At 41.8% G+C, this 17,288-nt stretch overlaps 1 protein-coding gene and 1 pseudogene across 7 annotated transcripts in view; both read right to left on the bottom strand.

Annotated features, from left to right (window-relative positions):
- PLEKHM3 (pleckstrin homology domain containing M3) overlaps window positions 1-14,384 on the bottom strand; it is a 227,145-nt gene extending 212,761 nt beyond the window's left edge. For 2 of the 7 annotated variants that reach the window (XM_070070293.1, XM_070070291.1), the window contains exon 1: window positions 1,215-1,900. The gene's annotated coding sequence lies outside the window, so the exon portion shown is untranslated. Of the gene's footprint in view, window positions 1-1,214; window positions 1,901-5,093; window positions 5,362-14,123 lie in introns of those variants that run through there. The other 5 variants (XM_070070290.1, XM_070070294.1, XM_070070295.1 and 2 more) reach the window with 5 other exon arrangements.
- Window positions 6,156-6,224, bottom strand: LOC127491856 (U4 spliceosomal RNA; annotated as a pseudogene).
- Window positions 14,385-17,288: the final 2,904 nt, after the last annotated feature.

Raw genomic sequence — 17,288 nt, 5'->3', positions numbered from 1 at the left:
AGCTCCATGGGCTGAATGCTCAACAGATGGCAACAATGAATGTAACAAGGAGGTATGCTGAGACCCACATATATAGGATATCCAAAAAGGGTACTGGTAGTTGCTTCAGATTGAAAGATCATCAGCTCATGTAACTGTTTAGAATCATCTGCTTGAGCCTGAATGATGAGGGCTGCGTTTTCAAAGCCAACATAGGACTGAGTTTCATCCACTTTTCTTATAGAACTCCTAAGGTCAAGCTAACTTAAGGAAAAAAAAATCACTTGGTTTCACTGACAATATTTTACATGCATGGATTACAGTATAATTTGGTTTATAAAGTACTTGATAGGTTTTTAAATAAATACTTAAATAAAATCTCAAAAGAGAGAGATGAGTAAAGCAGTAAGACTATTTTAAAGATGATGAAAGAGAGACCAAGATGACTCATCTATTTTCAGTTAAAGTTCCCATGGGGAAGATAAAGAAGTTCCTGGAATCCTAATTACTGCGTCCTGTGGGCCACCCAAGTTTACCTTGAAAATCACCCTAAATCTCACAGGGGCCCTGATATTAACAGAAACAAAAACAAGCAGTAGGTTGAATCCAAAGCATGAGCCACTCAAACTAAGTATTAAAATTGTTCAGTGGGGCAGAGGCATGGCAATGGGAAAAACACAAGTTTCTGGCACTAGGGAAAGGTTCATATCCCACACTGCCTTCCAAGAGAATGATATCCAGCTTGTCAGGCTGACTCAGGGCCTTTGGGTCCTCCTTGTCTGCAAAATGTAAATACTGCAGATGCCTGCCCCATCTACAGTAGAGAACTGAGAAACACAAATGCAGGTAATATATGTGAAAGTTCTTCATAAAATATAAAACGATTATTCCCATTAGAGGCTAACTCATTCCTAACCACAAATATTTATACGCAATGAGAGTTGACAGAGGATGGACCAAGTACCCAAACACTATGTTAGGTATTAGGAGCATAAAACACAGCTCACAACTAGCTTAATTGCTAGTGGGGAAACACACAAAAGCAAGCACAAAAAACGCCTTAGAAGAAGTACATAAAAGCTGTTACGCAAAAACAAATAAGGAATCATTACTAATCAAGAGACAGTAAAGAATCTAAAGTAACAGAACACAATAAAAGCACAATGATATGTATGCAGAGATGACTTCAGTTGAAAGAAATCGAAGAGAAAGGAAACATACAAAATCAACTGTACCTGCCCTAGAAGCGATGTTCTTGCAGAAGCTGCCATTATGAAGTAACAAAGCCCCCAAGCAGTGAGCCATGTGGCCCAACAACTGCACCTCTGGAAGGAATGCAAAAACCTTCCTCACAAGTTGCTCAAGTCTCTGACCACACTCTCCAGTCTAATAGAGACCTTTACTGGGTGATCAAAAAGTCATGTGAAATGAATAATTGCCTCATTTCCTGTTGCGTTTGACTCCTTAGGCCATGTAACTGAGTGGCAGATGGGAGAATACTTAACTTTAGCCTTCAAAACATTTTATGCATTTGCATATTTCACAAGTAGTTCCTAGGGGCACTTAGACTGTGTGTACATGAGAAAAAATTAAGTGATGTTTTTCTTTCTCTGCTGCACTTGAACCTGGTAAAAAGGGGCCTGGGTCTTTGCTAAACCATATCCCAACAGCACAAGACAGATGGTAAGGTCTAAGCAAAGGTGACTCACCTCTTGTTTAAAATGACAGGGAGACTCAGTGGTGATGGCTGCATCCATGACCCCTACCTCACTTTTGGGCTTTATCTCTGACAATGACCTTTGCTACCAATCAGCTTCTTCCCAATTTAGTCAGGAAACAAGCAAAGGCAGACAAAACACTGTCTCTGACCCTCAAAGATAAGCACAAGATAAGGCAAAATAACAGAATAAGTCTTTGTTATTTAACTATGAACATAGGAAGGCAGGAGAAATCTGCCTATCCTAAAGGACAGAAGACAATTTTACAAAGAATGAAGGATAAGAATAGTAGGAACAACGGGCCGGTAGTAGTAGTAGTAGTAGTAGTAGAAGTAGAAGTGGAAGTGGAAGTGGAAGTGGAAGTGGAAGTAGAAGTAATAGTCGTCGTCTAAGCATCCTCTTGTGGTACCAGCATCCCATATGGGTGCCAGTTCAAGTTCCGGCTGCTTCACTTCTGATCTAACTCTCTCCTAGTGGCCCAAGAAGGCAGTGGAAAATGACCTAAGTGCTTGGGTCCCTGCACTTGCATGGGAGTCCTAGAAGAAGCTCCTGGCTTCTGGCTTCGGATCTGCTTAGCTCTGGCAATTGCAGCCATTTGGGGAGTAAACTCCCTCTCTCTGTAACTGTTTCTCAAGTAAATAAATCAATCCAAAAAAAAAAAAAAAAAAAAAAAACAGTACAAACTACTTAACTTTAGTCATTTTATCCTCCAAATCTGGTTTTAAATTTCATTTATTATGAACTATTACCATTACACAATTTGTGAACAAATTCTGCAATTTGTGAACATTCTGGAGTTGAATTCTGGGTCATGGTTGATCACAGTCCTTTGACTGTTTTGATCTGACATTAGGATGACAAGCATATAGACATTTGCCCATCACTGAACACTATTACTACTGTACTGAACTTTAAAACAGAGGACCCCTTCAATGTAGAAGAATAGATGGTAAATGTGGAACAACATATTTAATAAAATGTTTCAAAACAAAATACAGTTCTCAGGATTAGAAAGTCATAGCTAATACTTACTAAACAGCAGACATTGTGTTAAGACCACTTTACCTGTATTATATTGTTAAATCCTCACAACAACTCTTTCAAAGAATTGCTATCATTATTATCACTTTACAGAGAAGGAAACTTAGATTTAAAGAGATGGAATAACTTGCTTAAGGTAATATGGCCAGTGAGTGGAAACAAGACTCTACAATGCACAGTCCCGTATCATAACTCAGAACAATTACTACCCCAGAATAACATGGCTCAAATTTCACATACAGAGTGCTTTGAATTTTAGTGTCAAATACCAGCAACTTTAGCATTTTTATTTATTTATTTGAAGTGTTTTGTCTTGTTGTTGTTATTATTATTATTATTATTATTTCATTTGTTTGAAAAAGAAAGCAACACAGAGAGACAGAGATTTTCCAGCTGCTGGTTTACCTCCCAAATACCCACTACAGCTGGGTCTGGGCCAGGCCAAAGCCAGGAACCAGAAACTCCATTCAGGTCTCCCTATACTTGGGAGTACAGAGAGTACTTGGGATATCATCTGCTGCCTCCCAGATGCATCAGCAGAAAGCTGGATTGGAAGTGGAGACAGGACTTGAATCCAGGTACTCCATCCAACACGGGATGTGGGAGTCCCAAAGAGTGGCTTAATCTGCTGTACCACAATGCTTGCCTCCAGTGTTTGCTGTTTTTTTGTTTTTTAAAGTTTTTAAATTTACTTATTTGAAAGATAGAGTGACAGATGGAGAGAGCTTCCATCTGCCCCTTGATTCCCACAAACAGCTGCAACACCATGGACCAGGAACTCAATCTGGGTCTCCCACATGACCCAAGTACTTGGACCATGATCTCCTGCCTTCCAGGTGCATTAGCAAGAAGCTGGATTGGAAGTGGAAGAGCTGGGACTTGAACCAGGTTCTTAGATATGGACTGCAGGCGTCCCAAGCAGTACTTAATCCACTGCACCATAATACCTACCCCTTGAATTTATTTTTAAATATTTGTTACTCTCATGACCCAAAGAATTAAATGCTAATTATCATCTTTATACTTAATTTATCAAAAAACCCACCTCTTTAGTACTTTTGTGTCATTGTAAGTTTTCTAAGGAAATGGCACATGAGAGGTCTCTGAACAGTCAAAAGTCATTCTCTAACTAAATGATCTTGGATACATTACTTGGAATGTTTGCAGGGATATAATAACTGTGACTTCATTTCAGCCAAACAAGCACTTTTGCAAATGTTTACATAGTTCTAATTGACCAAACCTTTTACTAATGTTCTCTACGACATCATTTTTCATTTAGCCAGCAAACAGAAACACTTATAAAATGTTTGCTTAAAAGAACCTGCAAACAAGTGTTTCTGCTAAAAGAATTTAAAAAAATATTTAAAACTGAATGTTACTAGAGATAATTCAAATATATTTTAGCCATCAAGGCATGCTTAAATAAACTGCCTTCTTCTAAAACCAACTGTACTGCTTTTTTTTGGGGGGGGGGGGCAAATATCAATGTGTATGGGATTCAAACAAAACAAAATTTCTTAAACCTACTGAAACCTGCTCAGGTTTTGTATTACCAACACAATGGAAATACAGACACCATATCTAACATCTCTGTGAAGGGTAACCACTTTTGGACCATGCAACCTGACATTAGAAGACTCATGTCTCAATCTTCACACACCATACTACCAGAAGTGTAATTCTGGGCAAGCATTTAAGCTTGCATTTCAGTTACTTTGTCAGATATAGGGCAAGTGAAGAAACCTATCTCACCTTCAAATGTTGTTCTGGGGCACAAATAAAATGTCATAATGTAGTGCTTTATGAATGCCTAAGCAGGTAGAAGATGCCCACAGTTGCCTGTATAGCTCCCAGGAAAAGGCCACCACATTTTCTTTGATCTTTTCACATTATAAACTAACATACTGGTGAAGAGTCATGACAGCAATCAGTTTCAGAAGCTCTGAGATAAAGTTTTAATCAAGATTTCCTCTTGAGTTGTTCAAGGCAGCAGATGTCACTGTGCCTCAGCCTTTCTGGTGGCCTTGGAATGGACTGATTCAGGGGTGCAAGCATTGCCTGATCAAAGAGAATCTCAAAGAAGAAAAAATGAAGTCCTCTTTTGCCTCTCAAGTTATTCTACAGCTAAGAAGCTTTGCTTTCTCCTCTCTAGCTCTGCTAAGTTTCTTCAAGAAATCTGTCCGTTATACTTTCTGATACCATTTCTCACCACCCGTTCATTTCCCCCTCAAGAAGCAGTCTGATTCTGCTCCAGATGAAACCTCACAGACAAGGAGCACCAACAGTGTCCTTGTTGTTAAACTCAGGAGACTTTGCACCCAGGAACTGAACAATCACGCAGCAGTATCTGACCTGCTGAACACTCCACATCCTCATGAATCCACCAACACAGTCTCTTCCAGAATTTCTCCTTCCTTCCTGGATACGCCTCTCACTCCCCTGTACAGGCTGCCCTTCTTTGCCTTGAATCCAAAATGTGAATATTCTTCTATTTTCCCCATAATCCTGTTACCCAGTTCCTCTTCTACCCTCCCCCGAAGGGTCATCTTCATTCCTGTGGCTTCAGCTACGATCCATGTGGCAGACGAGGAACAGATTCCAAAGATTTCTCTGCTGAGCTCTAGAATAAAAAACATTCAATCACCCCTAATTTGCTCCTAATGTGCACAAAAGTCTACTCACCTTACCCTCAGACCTCCCCTCCCCCCAGCACCCTCCATACAGTGAAGGACATCATCATTCAACCCAGAAAAACGCACATCATCCTTGGCCCTCCTGCCTCCCTCGCCCACAATCACTCCATATCAGCAAGTCCTACGAATCTGACCTCTACAACATGTGCCATATCTATCCATTTCTCTCCACTTTCACAGCCTGAGTTTAGGCAACGCCATCCAGTCTTCTGCCTTTCAGTCTTGCCCTCCTCCAATCCCACACTGCAACCAAAGTGGGCTTCCTAAAATTAAAACAGTGTCACTTTCTGAATAAACAATACACTCCTTGACACCATCTGAATGAAGGAGCTCAAGGCCACTTACCCTCCTGGGTTTATTCCCTGAATCTCACTCTCCACCTCTATCATCCCCCACTCACCCCACCCCAATCCTATTCTACCTCTGACCATAAAGAATCTGCAGAAACCAGAATTTCCCAGACATATGCTTTCTCAACCACCTTGTTTCCTCTGCCTGGAACACTTTTTTCTACCACTATCACCGTCATCCCCTTCACCACCATGGTCCCCTCTATGTCCTCCCCTCCTCAGCCCCATTCCATCCCAGCTAATCAATTCTAATTCAGCTTTCAGGTCTTTGCTGAGAAATCACTCTCCTCCACCCCCCACCTCTAATTCTGAATAGTCTTGTTATACACTCCACTGCACTGTGATTTCCTCCATTGTAATAATTTTCATGCTATTTTAATTAGCAATAATCACACCTCGGATAAACCTCATTGGCTACGATACTGCCACTGCACAAAGCTTTTCATGCTATTTTAAAGGGGCCTGTTTACTACTCTGTTTGCTCCTACTAGATTAGAAGCTTCATGAAGGCAAGAACTGTGCCTGTCTTGCTCAATATACAAAAAGTGCTTAATCCTTACTTGCTGAATCAACAACTCAATGAACCCTGTTTTGGAAAAATTAAAACGCTATTAGAAATGGATCAAGAACCTGTGGGAGGGGCAAGGTGTTGTGGTACATCAAGTTTAAGCGGTCACCTGAGAAGCCCTGCCTCCCACATCTGAGTTTGTTCAAGTGCCAGCTACTCTACCTCTGATCCAACTTCCAGCTAAAGCACCTGGAAGACAACAGATGATGGGGCTCAAATATTAGAGTTCCTGCCGCCCATGTGGGAGACCTAGATGGAGTTTCTGGCTCTTGCCTTTGGCCTGGCCCCGCCCTGTTGTGATCATTTGGGAAGTGGATAGAAGATCTCCCAATCTCCCAATCTCCCTGTCACTACTTTGCCTTTCAAATATATGTCTTAAAAAAAAAAAAAAAAAAAAAAAAAGGAGGGAGATCATTTAGCTAGTTTCCTGGAACCTGAAAACTGTTGGTTACAATTCTGATGTTTTCTAACCTATAGGACATGTTCCTCGTTCTATGACTGAAAATCAACATTTATAACCACATCTATAAAGTAAATATTTAACAATATTCCAATTAGATAAGTATCTACAAGTAAACTGGATACTGAAGAACAGGGCAACTTTGCTTTGTTACAAACTGGTTACACTAATCAGGATAATCAGACAAATAAACCTCTACCATACTCATAAATGTGGCACATAATTGGGTAGTCCAATTTGAAACATATAACTCAAAATGGCTATTAATGTGTGCATGAAAAATAAACAAAACATTAATGAAAACAGAAAGCCTGACATCTCATTGCCATGGCTCTAGATTTTTACTTTGGTTTTATTCATAAGTTATACTGCCATCAAGATTAATTACACCCATGGACCAAATAAAGGTTTTATCTTATTGTCAGCATGATAGTAAATTATGTAAGTTATTTTTTTAAGTGTATTTATTTCTTTTCATTTAGCTGGAAGACAAAGCAAGAGACAGAGAGAGAGAGAGAGAGAGAGAGAGAGAGAGAATGTCGATCTTCTGTCTGTCTGCTGGCTCACTCCCCAAGTGCTGGTAACAGCCAGGGCTAGGCCAGGCCAAAACCAGAAGTGGAACTTTATCCAGATCTCCCACATGAGTGGGCAAGGACCCAAGTAAGTTTCTTTAGTTTCTGGTATGATCTATAGTATCCTATGAAATAAAGCATGGGCTTTATTGCTAGTGGCCATTTTTATCATATTCTTACTCATTACTGAGTTCTCTGAATTATTTGGCTTGTACCAGAAGACAGAAAATAGTTCAACTCCTAATGAAGAAAATACCAAATTCATTCTGAAACCATGAAAAACAAACCAATAGGAGAATTAAAGTAGGAACAGCAGTAGCCTGGTGTTCCTAAAAACTGTCTAGAGACGGAGGCATCCTAAAAAAATCTGCTCAAATCGTCTAACCTTATCCAAGTACCTATCAAGATCAGGACTTCTAAAATTAATAATTAAAGCTAGTATCCATCTACCTGCCTACCTCTTGACTTGACTTTAAATCTTACACAAAGGTTACACACTAGAGTGAAATGCAATAGAGCATCCCACATCTCTGATAAATATTCAACAAACTGTAGCTTTGAATATTTTTTTAATGCAGATGTTACTGGCCTAGGTTCACTTGGGTTTCCTTCTCATAACATGCAAGAGTCTTCCTTTTTCTTTCTCTTTCTTTTTTTGGGAGGAGGGGAAGAACAGTTATATATTCTTCACAGTTCTTTGTTTTTCACTTGTATAACTGAAGTGAAGTCTATAAACCAAATCTTAAATCCATTAATGTAGGAGAAAAACAAGATCTTTTAATGAAAATCCAACTTTGTTCCTTCCTTTTCCATTGCTTCTGATATTCAATGATCCTTCCAGTGTGAAGCTTTCACTGACGACCCTACTGAAAAACCTTATTCAATTTTATTGTTAATCTTTCCACTAATATTTGTTTTCTCATATTATTTTTTAAATCAATTTCTGCATACATTTAATTTATGGAATTATATTATCTCCATTATGAAAGCCTTGAATTCACTGTATTCTCCACAACATAGACAGTTTTTATAATAATGTTTATTGACTTTAGTGACCATAAAAAAGTATAAGTTCATTGATCAGCATTTTGAAACTACAGAAAATAACAAAAGGCAAATTAAATAATACTTATTCATTCTCCAATGGGAAAAAAGCACTGCCCCATTTTGACCCTTTAAGCATTTTCCCTCTGTACACATTTAAGAAAGCATAGTTGAAAGCATATAGTAGACACAGTTCTATAACATATGTGTTGCCTTCACTTAGCAATAACTATTAATACTCTTCCAGACTATTAATCTTCTTCATAAATACCCCTTTAAATATCTGCACTAACACCTTACTTTTTTAAAAGATTTATTTTATTTATTTGAAGGGCAGGGGCAGAGAGAAAGAGACAAAGAGAGAGAGATATCTTCCATCCACTGGCTTATTCACCAAAGGGCCACAGTGGCCATAGCTGGGCTGGTCCAAAGCCAGAAGCCAGGAGCTTCTTCCGGTCTCCCACATGGTTGGAAGGGGACCAAGGACTCAGACCATCTTCCACTGCTTTCTCAGGCCCATTAGCAGAGAGCCGCATCAGAAGTGGAGCTGCTGGGACTAGAACCAGCACCAATATGAGGTGCCAGCACTGCAGGCAGCCGTTTAACCCATTATGCCGCAATGCCCTCTTTTTGATGATACAATAATTTAACTATTCCCCTGCTGTTGGGCATTTAGGTTATTGCCACTACTTGACTTTCTTTTCTTTCTTTTTTTTTTTTTTTACTTGTAAATGAAACCAAGAAACCAGACCAGTTTATTAGTCAAAAGGCTACCAATGGTAGAAAATTCTTGCTTAGTATGTCATACCCAATACTTGACTTTTTTCAACAACACTACATTGAGCATTTTTGAACATTAACTTTTAAAATGTTTCTCATAAGTGCCTTTAGATAGATTCCTAGAAGTAGAAGTAGTGAGCCAAAATACAGGAGCATTATTGAGGGTTTTTACTCATGCGCTAGTTGTCAGCCAGAGGCCACCTGCAACCGCTCCAGGTCTCCATCATTCCTCAAAAGCATCTAAACTCCTTCACAAGTGTCCACCTTCATCTTTAAAGCAGCAACAACATACCAAATCCTTCTCACGCTTCAAATCTCTCTGACTTCCCAAAGAAAACTGTCCATTTTTCTGGGTACCTGTGATGAGATTAGGCCCAGTCAGGTAATCTCCCCATCTTAAATTCAACTACGTGATGTAACAGAACATAATCAAGGGAGTGATATCTTATCCTACACACTGCTTCCATGGATTAGGGCAAGCAATCTCGGAAAACACTTTAGAATTCTGCCTGCCACAGAGTCTTAGGTGTTGATTTATTATTTATTTGGCTTTGTATGATAAATCTCAATGGTCTGATCACAATGCCAGATTTCAAGACATACTACAGGGCTATTATAATCAAAACACCATGGTATTGGCATAAAAGACAAGTAGACCAATGGGAAAGAATAGAAACCTTACAAATAAATCCATGCTTCTACAACCAAGCCATCTTTGACAAGCATGCTAAAAACATTCCCTGAAGAAAGGACAGTCTCCTCAACAAATGGTAAGGGAAAACTGGATTTCCACAAGTTTGAAACAAGACCCCTACCTTACACTCCCTACAAAAATCAACTCACAATGGATCAAGCATCTAAACTTAAGACCTGAAGCTATCAAACTACTAGAAGAAAACATACAGAAATACTGCAAGACATTAGTCTAGACAAAGACTTTTTGGGTAAGACCCCAAAAACAGGGACAATAAAAGATAAAATAGACAAATGGGATTATATAAAGCTAAGAAGTTTCTGCACAGCAAAGGAAATAATTAACAAAACAAAGAAACAACTGACAGCATGAGAGAAAATATTCACAACCTATGCATTTGATAAAGGATGAACATCCAGAATATATAAAGAGCTCAAGAAACTCAACAACATAGCAAACAATCCACCTAGGAAGTGAGTAAAGGATATGAATAGGTATTTTTCAAAGGAAGAAATACAAATGGCCCCATAGACACAAGAAAAAATGCTCAGGATCACTAGACATCTGAGAAGCTAAATAAAAACCACAATGAAGTAGCACCTCATTCCAGTTACAAGGTTTTTATTCAAAATCAAAACATAATAAATTATGGTGAGGTTGTGAAGAAAAGGGTACCTTAATATACTGCTCTTGGGAGTGCAACTTAGTATAACCATTATGGAAAACAGTATGCAGCGGGTTAAAGCCCTGGCCTGAAGCACCAGCATCCCATGTGGGTGCTGGTTCTAGTCCTGGCTGCTCCTCTTCTGATCCAGCTCTCTGCTATGGCCTGGGAAAGCAGTAGAGGATGGCCTAAGTCCTTGGGCCCCTGCACCCATGTGGGAGACCCAGAGGAAGTTCCTGGCTCCTGGCTTCGGATCAGCGCAGCTCCAGCTGTTGTAGCCATTTGGGGAGTGAACCACCAGATGGAAGACTTCTCTCTGTCTCTACCTCTCTCTGTAACTCTGTCTTTCAAATAAATAAAATAAATCTTTAAAAAAATGCCTCAAAAAACTAAAAATGGATCTACCATATGATGCAATGATCCCACTTCTGGGAATTTATCCAAAGAAAATTAAATCAGCATATGAAAGAGATACCTGCACTCCCATGTTTTAAGCAGCCAAATTCACAATAGCAAAGATACGGAATTAACCTATATGTCCATCAACTGATGACTGGATAAAGAAAATGTAGTATATACACATGATGAAATATTACTCAGCTATAAAAAGAATGACATCCTGACATCTATAACAAAATGGTTGGAACTGGAAATCATTATGCTAAGTAAAATAAATCAGACCCAGAAAGACAAATATCACATGTTTTCTCTTATTTGTGCAAGTTGATATATGTAGAGTTAAAACTGTGTGGTGGGGCCAGCATGGTGGTATAGCAAGCTAAACTGCCTCCTGAGACACCAGCATCCCATATCAGAGCACCAGTTCAAGACATGGCTGCTCCACTTTCAATCCCACTCCCTGGTAACATGCCTAGGAAAGTAAAGGAAAATGGTTCGAGTCTTGGGCCCCCATCACCCATATGGGAGGCCAGGATGGAGTTCCTGGCTCCTGGATTCAGCTGGACTCAGCTGTTGCAGCCATCTGGGGAATGAATCAGAGGATAGAAGATCTTTTTCTGGGGCTGGCTCTGTGGTGCAGTGGGTTAATCCTCCACCTGCAGCACCAGCATCCCACATGGGCGCGAGTTCTAGTCCCGGCTACTCCTCTTCCAATCCAGCTCTCTGCTGTGGCCTGGGAAAGTAGGAGAAGATGGCCCAAGTCCTTGGGTCCCTATACCCACATGGGAGACCAGGAAGAAGCACCTGGCTCCTGGCTTCAGATTGGTGCAGCTCCGGCCATTGCAGCCATCTGGGGTCTGAACCAACAGAAGGAAGACCTTTCTCTCTGTCTCTCCCTCTCACTGTCTGTAACTCTACCTCTCAAACAAATAAATAAAATCTTTTAAAAAAAAAAGATATTTTTCTATCTGTCTCTCCCTCTGTCACCCTGCCTTTCAAATATAAATCTTTTTTTAAAAAAATTGTGCAGATTCCATATTATTTGGTATAGTTTTAAATATTGCTTCACTGACTTATACCATGTACATGACAATATATCCTTCTTTCCCCACTTTATGATCATTGTCATGAATCCCACTCTTTGTGATATTAATAGTCCTATTTTCAAGAAAATCAGTATATGTGTATATTATACATCTACATAGGAAATGAATATGGCAAAATGTTAACAATTACTAAATCTTTAAAATTAAAAAAAATCTCAATGACGTGAATCTTCTGAATAAATAGTCTTACTGATGACTTGCAGAAGCTGCAATTTCACAATGGTAAAAGCAACTGTAGATGGGTTATTGTGTGCTGCTAAAGATTTCGAATATATTACTTTACTAACACTGATATTTTAAATGTTTGTGGCAAAATACATGTAATATAAAATTTAGCATCCTTATCTTTTTTAAAAAAAAGATTTCTTTATTTGAAAGGCAGAGTTGCATATTGGCAAACAGAGAGAGAAAGAGAGATCATCCATCTACTAGTTCACCCCCCAAATGGCCGCAATGGCCAGGGCTGGGCCAGACCAAAGTCAGGAGCCAGGAGCCAGGATCTTTTTCCAGGTCTTCTGTATGGGTGCAGGGACCCAAGTACTTGGGCCATCCCCTGGTGCTTTCCCAGGCACGTTAGCAGGGAACTGGATTGGAAGTATGGCAGCCGAGACTCGAACTCGAATAGGCACCCATGTGGGATGCCAACACTACTGGCAGCAGCTCTATCCGCTACGCCACAGCACTGGCCCCATATTCATCATTTCTAAGTATGCAATTCAATTAAGTAGATTCACATTGCTGCACAGCCAAACTCCTGAACGCTTCAACCTACACAACTGAAACTATACCCATTAAAGAATCCCTCCCTTGCCCAGTCCTTGGTAATCACCATTCTACTTTTCACATTGGCATCTTTTTTATTTCATCAATTTACTTATAAACATATATATGGTAATTACTAAATGCTACACACTGTTCTCAGCACTTTAAAAATATTACGCATTTAGTTTTCCTAATTATGTCAGTAGCTTTTCTTCCCATTCCACAGATCAGGAAACAGAGGCTAAGTAAACTGCCCAAGGTTACACAATAGGCCTTGGCCAAACAGAAATTCAAAGTGAAGTAATCTGGCTTTATAGTTCTTGCTATGAATCATGATATCATAATAAATATTCATTGTAAAGACAAACTCATCAGGCATTAACAGTGTATCTTTAATACGCACAATTTTAAAACACTGCGCAATTTAACCTGATATCTGTCTCCTAGCTGAAAGTTATACACATGTCCACTGACCTTTTAGAGACTGTATAGGCAGCCCAATTTTTGTTACGGTATTTTCTTGAAATGAACACACTAAGAACTGCCTAGTATTTTACTTTAGGTACACCAAGTATAATTTACTTGAGGCATTTACAATATAATACCTTAAAAATGCAAATCATAATCTCCTTGATTATTGAATTAAAATATAAATAAATCAGGAGTTTCTCTTTCCAGGGAAGAAAAAAAGGAGAAAAAAACCCTTCCAAATAAGTTTACAACAGCATGGCTTAATGTGTTTCCTGGCAAATTAAAATTTGATTTGCATTGCAATTATATACCCAGACCAGTCCCATTTTGTCATTCAACTCTGCATCTCAGCACTCAAAGAGGCGGGGAGGGGGTCTGGGGTTTCCTTAGTTTGTTGTTTTTGCTTGATAATCCTTCCACCAAACCATCCCTGTCATCAGTCACGTGATGTCATTTACTATACATTAAACATGGGCAGAGTCCACAGAAAGAAGAATCGTTCTGTTTCTCTGGGGAGCCCGGCTTCATGTAGGCTAAAAGCTCTGCTGAGGTACTAACAACACACAGAACAGGATCGCCCATTTCAACTACCTTCCACTCGCATTATACACTTGATTCGGAAAAATAAGCAGGCGATGCATCATGTCACCCCCCCTCACCCATTATCCGCGGCAGGGTAGTCCAGCCCCCAGCGCTTGGAAGAAACAGCACCATCACCGCCAGCCCAGGAAGCTCCTCGGGTATTCACAACGCTGTCATCCCCACCCGCTCCCCGCCCCCACGGGCCGGCCCGGCGGACCGCAGCCCGCAGATGCTCACCGGCGGCTCGCCCCCTTCACCTGCGAGGCCCGCAGTCTACTCCCGGCCGGAGCTCGGCGTGGGCAAGCGTGCCGGCCTCGCGCTGACAGCACGCCCGTCCGCTGACCATCCCGGCCCCGCTCTCTGTTTACAAGCGGCTTCTCGCGGTCCCACTCTCAAATGCTTCCCCCGGGCAGGCCGGCAGCCAGACCCAGGCACACAAGGTTCCAGGCGGTGAGAACGCGTCTTTGGGACTGCAGGGATTGAGGGGCCAGGCAGAGCCTGACCGCACCCGGCAGGCCTCCTGAAGGCTTCGAATGCTTCTGCACAGTCTCTCATCCCTCACATAGTGAAAGCAATGGCGCGTGCCGCCGTCTCTTACCGCCCCTCCCAACGCCAAAGTGGAGTTTGCATCCGAAAAATTACACTTGGAATGTGTTAAAACCGGGCCAATTCCTAGGAGTGGCCCTACCTGAAAGGGTTGCTCAGGGACAGGTTCTTTCTGGAAGTAGGACTGCTGGAACATGGAGGTTGTCTCCCGTTTCAAGTTTGGAGTCAGTTTTCACTGCCCTTTTCTGTTGCAGCCAGCGGGTTGGGAAGGGGTGGTTTGGAGGGAAGGTCTCCTACCCACACCGTGGACCCCACCACGTTTACAAGGATACACTGGCCTGGCTGACAGACCCTTCTCGCAGTTTCTCGACTTATTCTCCATGATGGTAGCCTTCTCCGCCATCTTCTCAGTTTATAATTACACCTTTATTTATCTGTTTTATTTGCTTTCCTGCCTCCCCCCAACCTCATCTGTAAATTCCCTGAGGACAGGACTATTTCAGTTTTGCTCATCAGCACACCCGGAGGCACTTAGCACAGGCCCAGTGTCTAGGAGTGAAAGATTGAATGAAGGATGCAAAAGGAAACTATGGAAGGCAGCATCATACAAATCTAAAAATCTGATTCTTTCCTCTCCCAAAGATCGACAAGCAAACCATTGAGGTTTTTGTTTAATTTTCTTTGGTTGATGCTAAAAAAAAAAAAATTTTTTTTCAAGATTTACTGGCTGGCACTGCGGCTCAATAGGCTAATCCTCCGCCTGCAGCACCAGCACACCGGATTCTAGTCCCGGTCGGGGCGCCGGATTCTGTCCTGGTTGCTCCTCTTCCAGTCTGGCTCTCTGCTGTGGCCAGGGAGTGCAGTGGAGGATGGCCCAAGTCCTTGGGCCCTGCACCCGCATGGGAGGCCAGGAGAAGCACTTGGCTCCTGACTTCGGATCAGCGCGGTGCGCTGGCCGCAATGCGCCGGCCTCAGCAGCCATTGGGGGGGGGGGGGTGAACCAACGAAAAAGGAAGACTTTTCTCTCTGTATCTCTCTCTCACTGTCCACTCTGCCTGTCAAAAAAAAAAAAATTTACTTATTTATTTGAAAGACAGAGAAGTCTTCCATCTACTGTCTACCTCCCCAAATGGCCACAATGGCAAGAGCTGGGCCAAGCCAAAGCCAGGAGCCAGGAGCTTCTTCTGGGTCTCCACATGGGTGCAGGAGCCCAAGCACTTGGGCCATCCTCTGCTGCTTTCCCATGTGTGTTAGCAGGGAGCCGGGTCAGAAATGGAGCAGCAGGGACTCGAACCAGTACCCATATGGGATGCTGATGGCACAGGCTTAACCAGCTAAACCACAGAATTAGCCCCCTTAAAAAACATGCAATTTGAGGTACGTATTTTTGTTGCCTAAACTTGCAATGTTCTCTTTTGTCTCAGGACTTCGTGTATGCGGTTCCCTCTGATGAGATGTCTCTCCCCTACCCCAACCTCAGCCTGGCTAACTTCTCACTCTTTTTTTTTTTTTTTTTTAAGATTTTTATTTATTTGAAAGTCAGAAATACAGAGAAAGAGAGAGACAGAGATAGAGACAGAGAGAGATCTTCCATCTGCTGGTTCATTCCCCAATTGATCATAAGGACTGGGGCTGGGCCTGGCCAAACTCAGGAGCCAGAATCTTCATCCGAGTGTCCTACATGGGTGCAGGAGCCCAAGCACTTGGGCCATCCTCCGCTGTTTTCCCAGGCCGTTATCAGGGAGCTGGATCAGAAGTGCAGCAGCTGGGGCACAGACCACGCCCATATGGGATGCCGGCATCAGAAACTGTGGCTTTACCTGTACGCCACAATGCCAAATCCCTTCTCCTTGCTCTTTTTTGCTTTTTAAGATTTATTTATTTATTTGAAAGGCTGAGTTACAGAAAGGCAGAGGCATAGAGAGAGAGGTCTTCCATCCATTAGTTCACTCCCCAAATGGCTGCAACAGCTGGAGTTGGGCCAATCTGAAGCCAGGAACCAGGAGCTTCTTCCGGGTCTCCCACATGGGCACAGAAATCCAAGAACTTGGGCCATCTTCTTCTGCTTTCCCAGGACATACCAGAGAGCTGGATCAGAAGTGGAGCATTCGGGAACCTGCACCCATGTGGGCTGCCGGTCCTGCAGGCAGTGCCTTTATCTGCTGTGCCACAGCGCCGGCACCTCTCTTTGCTCTTAAGAAAAAGGTGACATCACACTGTTTCTGGAAACCGCCCTGACAAGGGACCCTGCTCTTTTGGTGCACTCCTGGAGGAACTCATGTGTTCCTCTATGAATGCATTCAATTACTTTGTGCTGCTTCCTCTAGACACTCATCAATCTCCTGTTAGAGTAGTAGTTCTCAAAACTAAACACGCAACAGAATTTTCTGGGAGGATGCTTGTCAGACTTTAGTGCTCCTGTTAAAATGCAGATTCTGATTCAGCAGGTCGGGGAAGGGGCCCAAGCACCTTTGATGAGCTTCCAGATGCTGCTGCATTTCTAATGTCAAGGTTCCTGGGTCACTTGATTTTTATTCCAAAAGTCTACCAATGACCCCGAATTCTGTGATGATAACAAGTGTCTCAAAGTGACCCCCATGCAGTTTATCTTTGAGTCACTCCTTTAGCAAAACTATACCGGTCTATGAAGTCCAAGAGCCTGGCCTGCTTTGTCACTGTTTTCCATTGTGCATTAAATGCACAGTTTAGCAAATAAAATGCATTTTAAAAATCCATGTTTATAAAATTTGCTCACTGTCACTGATACAGATTTCCAGCATCAGAATTAAAGGGCTGGGGGCCCGTGTTGTGGCATAGCAGGTAAAGCCACTGCCTGCAATGCCAGTATCCCATGTG

This window comes from Oryctolagus cuniculus, chromosome 3 (assembly GCF_964237555.1).
Source record: "Oryctolagus cuniculus chromosome 3, mOryCun1.1, whole genome shotgun sequence".
NCBI lineage: Eukaryota > Metazoa > Chordata > Mammalia > Lagomorpha > Leporidae > Oryctolagus > Oryctolagus cuniculus.
The sequence above is the reverse complement of the archived record's forward strand: the minus strand, read 5'-3'. Positions and strand labels throughout refer to the sequence as shown.